This window comes from Lipotes vexillifer, unplaced genomic scaffold (assembly GCF_000442215.2).
Source record: "Lipotes vexillifer unplaced genomic scaffold, Lipotes_vexillifer_v1.1 scaffold1098, whole genome shotgun sequence".
Classification (NCBI taxonomy): Eukaryota; Metazoa; Chordata; class Mammalia; order Artiodactyla; family Lipotidae; genus Lipotes; species Lipotes vexillifer.
Window position 1 is genome coordinate 435382 of NW_006798559.1, and position 4989 is coordinate 440370.

Sequence of the window (4989 nt, forward strand, 5' to 3'; positions counted from 1 at the left end):
AAACAAACAAACAAAAAGACACATTGAGGGACTTCCCTGGTGGTCCAGTGGTAAAGAATCTGCCTTGCAATGCAGGGGACATGGGTTTGATCCCTGGTCAGGGAACTAAGATCCCACATGCCTCGGGGCAACTGACCCCGTGCGCCACAACTACTGAGCTTGTGTGCCTCAACTAAAAAAGAAGCCTGCGTGCCGCAACGAAGAGCCCCGTGCACCACAACGATGGTCCCGTGTGCTGCAAATAAGACCCAATGCAGCCAAAAAAACCCAAAAAAGCAAAACAAAAAAAAAACAACAAAAAAACCCCTCCAAAAGAAAACCACATTGAGATACCATTATATGCCTTCAAATCACTATAATTAAAAGAACTCTAGGGATTAAGCCAAGTATCAAGTATGTCTATTTCTAACACACACACTGGGGACAAGGGAAATGACCACGGGGTCGTACAAACCTCAGTGGACTGCAAACTGAACATTGGGTAGAACTCTATTTAATGCCGTTTACTCTCTTGCCCTACATGCTCCTGTCCTAACAAGGGGCCATGATTACTCTTTGTGTCTCAGGTTATCAAAGTCAACTGGGAGTCTGTGGGCAAATATCCTCCAAATGTTTACATATTTCCTGAGGCTCAATTACCCAAGTTATTAGCCATAGGTCCCATTTGGGAGAAGGCCAGAAGGAATCATTATGTTCAATTGCCATGTGTCACCGGGTCTTTCCTCCTGGAGTTCCAGCCTCTTATTTATTTATTTATTTTTTCCTTTTATTTATTGGCCGTGCTGAGCGGCTTTCAGGATCTTAGTTCCCCCACCAGGGATTGAACCCGGGCCACGGCAGTGAAAGCGCCGAGTCCTAACCACTGGACCACCAGGGAATTCCTGCCAGCCTCTTCTTCAGTCAATGGATTCTGGGCTAGAAAACTGGCTCAGTGTAGACATAGGCAAGGGGGTGTGGCTTCATCATCACCATCATCATCATCATCCTTGTTTTCTTTTTTTTTTCACTTTTTGGCCACACCACAGCGCATGCGGGATCTTTGTTCCCTGACTAGGGATCGAAGCAGTGGAAGTGCGGATCCTCAACCACAGGACTGCCAGAGAAGTCCCATCATTGATTTCTTTTGATGGTTCACTTTGAGTAGCTCTCTTGCTGGCTAAGCAACTGTTTTGCCTGTGGTTATGCCAAGATGTTTCTATCACCATCTCCATAACTCCCTTCTGCTCTGACCCATCGTCGGCTGCCACTTCACCCTTGCTGCTTGCTGTGATAATTGCAAGCCCCTGGCTTCAAGTAGGTAAGCGCTGCCACCTGTTCTCTATTGCTTTGTAGTCTTACCTGGCCCATTGTTGAGTGAGCCCTTGCAGAGGAGGAAACACTACACTTTTACCCAATTCCCACTACTGCTCTGGAAACCTGTAAGTGTTAAAAGGTACCCCTTGGAGGCCTCCAAGAGGGTTGGGCAGGAGGTTGCCTTTCCATTTGGTGTTGATGCACTGCCCCCAGGTGGCCACATCCTGAACTTCATCCTTGTTTGTTCTTGAACGCCGGCAGGCTTTCCAGATTCTGTCCCTGCCATGGAGATCCTCCAACCTCACCCTGCTGGGAGGCACACCCCCGCCCGCCAGCGTGACCCCGGGGCAGGTTACTTAACACTTCTGGGTCTCGGTTAGGTCCTTTCTAAAATGGGGTAATGATAGTGAATTAAATGAAAGGGTGAAATACTACAACTAAATTCCTGGATCAAACTAAGGGCCCAATAAGCATTAGCTACGGTGCCAGCAAGCTTAGTTCCTTTCTCTCTAAATAGGGAGGCACCTTTGCTGTAACGTGTGAAGGTCCAAGTCACCTGAAAATGTTCAGAATCCATAGTCAATACAAGGCCACCCCCTTTTCAAGGCTCCTTGAAAAACTCAGCTTGGTTCTTGCTGGCTTGACTCCGACCACAGTTGAATAAAAGGTCAAAAGTTGCTGAGATGATGGGCAGCTTGGCCCAGATCCCTGATACTGAGACGGTCTGTTCAGAAGTCTCTCACCAGGCAATGCCCTCCTGCTCGTAAAGCTGGAAGGACAGACTTCTCCATGGCTGGGGTCATGGAAATATGGATTGGCCCCCAGCCCCTCCTCCCTGGAGTCTTCTTGGTGTGAGACTCCCAGGTGATTTCACAGACATGACATCTGCTCATTGACACAGCTGGTCTGGGAGGAAGCTATTAGTGTCCGGGCCTCAGAGCAGGAGAGTCAGGCTCGGAGGTAAGGAACTGTGAAATCCCAACCTCACCCGACGCTGAGCTTCATTCCCGATCTGGCACTTCCCGGGCCTCCCTGCCTCTGTCAACATGGAGCCCGTTCATGATGGCTGATCACCAGCTTCGAAGATCAAGAATGGGAATCCTGCCACCACCTCCATCCCTCCCGTCACTGCTGAAGTGATCCCTTCGACCACAAACAAGCAGAAACTTAGGATCTGCTGCCTCTGCTTCACAGGAATTAGCCAAGCTTGTGCATCTCGAGGACAGAAGAGGCAGCTGGAAGGTCAGGGTGGCAACTGAAGGCCTAGGTGACATGCCATGACCTCAATGTTCCTAATGGGTGATGACCTCCAGCCTTTGGAAACGGCAGGGGCAATTTTGGAGGCAATATTCAAATATAGCATGAAAGCTACCAGTTTAATTTCTAATTTGGAGAAAGACATGTATGTGTATTCCTAGGCCAGTGTTTCTAAGTTATTAAGTGGCTTTAAGTGTCCTACCCCAAATTTTCCCAAGAATGACTGTCTAACTGTCCCAGAGAGACTTTTCTGAGTTGACTCTGAATTTGTTGTGATAAAGATTAAGGCAGAAATTTTGAGGAGGTCAGAGAAGAACGAATCACACCCCCACCTCCTCTCTTGTCTTTAGCAGAAGATGGTATTCAAGGTGGGGGGTTCGGGGCCATTTTGGCGAGTTACTTAGTTTTCCTGGGCCCCTTCCATGTATACATATTATTAAACTTTTGTTTGATTTTCCTTCTGTTAACAAATTTTTTAAAAATTAATTAATTAATTTGTATTATTGGCTGTGTTGGGTCTTTGTTGATGTGCATGGGCTTCTCCTTGCCGTGGCTTCTCTTGTTGCGGAGCACGGTCTCTAGGAGCGTGGGCTTCAGTAGTTGTGGCACGTGGGCTCCGTAGTTGTGGCTCGCGGGCTCTAGAGTGCAGGCTCAGTAGTTGTGGCTCATGAGCTTCATTGCTCTGTGGCATGTGGGACCTTCCCAGACCAGGGCTCAAGCCCGTGTCTCCTGCCTTGGCAGGCGGATTCTTAACCACTGCGCCACCAGGGAAGCCCTAAAATTTTTTTAAAATACAAAATAAAAATCTACATTATTTAAAAACAAAAGAACAAACCACTTTATGTTTTCTAGAAATGTCCTAATTTAAATGTACTGTCACATCAGATATCATGCCAGATGAAGTTTGCTTTGTCTGATTCAAGTCCGACCACCTGGCCAGGATCTTGGCTCCAGCAGCGGTAGGACCTGGGGAAATTTATTTCATCCCTGCCTCTTAGCGTTAAGCATTCCCAAAAGCAGCAGTGTGGTGGCTGACAGGGCAGTGAGGATCACTGCTTCAGCTGCCAGGCTGGCCGGCCACTTGTCCACAGGTTGGGCTGCAAGGAAATATTGAGCCCACGTGGATTCCGACCGGGTGTTACACACACAGGCAGCAAAAGCAAAATCAGCATGGTGTCAGCAGCTTGCATCCTTATAGGATGACCCTGAGCCAGAAGTCTGGGGGACAGATGGCAGGGGCAGCGGGGGTGCTCTAGCCAAGCAGTTGTATGGACCGACACAGGGGTATCCTTGTGGAAGCTAGGGAGACAGGTGGAAACTAGGGCATGGAGCAGAAGTGGCTTCGCAGCAGGCTTCTGAATGGCAGAGAGACAGGTAAGAAAGGGCCTCAGGGCAGCAACTCCCTAGGCTGCTCACCAGCTGCTGCCCCGAGTTACTGCAGGGCAGTCCAGCAAGACCCAGGTCGGACTGCGGCTGCCGGCACCAGGGCAGAGCTGCTGCCCTGAACTTAGTTTCATCACCTGTAAGATGGTGAATTAGATATTAAGAATATCTAACACAGGTATATAATTTTTAGGTAAAGTTCACATAAAATTTACCATCTTCAGGTATACAATTCAGTGTTTTAGTATATTTACAGAATTGTGCAACCATCACCACTATCTAATTCTGAACATTTTCTTCAAAAAGAAACCCTGTACCCACTAGCTGTCACTCTCCCGTCCCCCCAGCCCCTGGTGACCACTAAGCCACTTTCTGTCTCCATGGATTTGCCTATTCCGGTCATTTCATTTAAATGGAATCATACAATATGTGGCCTTTTGTGTCTGGCTTCTTTCATTTACCTTAATGTTTTCAAGGCCCATCCAAGTTGTAGTGTGTGTCAGAACTTCATTCCTTTTTATGGCCAAATGATATTACACTGCATGGATATATTATATTTTGTTTACCCATTCATCGCTTGAAGGACATTCAGGTTGTTTCCCCTTTTTTGCTATTATGAGTAATGCTGCTATGAACACTCATGTATGAATTTTTGTGTGAACAAAATTTTTTTTAATACACAGATAGGTAGTTTATTTTTTCCCTTACTCATAATTAGTTCTTAAAAATGTTAAGAGTTCAGAAGCCCAGATTTAGCTATGGTTCTATAGGATGTACTGGGAGCCAGAGTATAGATACTGGTTGAAGAGAACATCATGATACAATCTGGATAAGAATAGATAAATATTTTTTTCTGATAGTAGAAAATTAGTTCCTCTGATAATGTGCCATATCAATTGACCTCAAGCCCAACTCTGCTGAAACAGTGTAAGACCACAAAATAGCAGATTAAATTCTGTTTTCTTAAAGATTCTGCTTGGAACTACCAAAACCCAGAGGGAAAATATATTTCATTGGGATTAATGGATAATGTCTATTGAATGCAAAAAGTTAAAA

General features: G+C 46.3%; 1 non-coding gene across 1 annotated transcript; it reads right to left on the reverse strand.

The window, feature by feature from the left end:
• Positions 1 to 805: 805 nt before the first annotated feature.
• TRNAE-UUC (transfer RNA glutamic acid (anticodon UUC)) lies at positions 806 to 877 on the reverse strand. The gene has a single exon. It is a non-coding gene; the product is annotated as a tRNA-Glu (tRNA).
• Between the last annotated feature and the right edge of the window lie 4112 nt (positions 878 to 4989).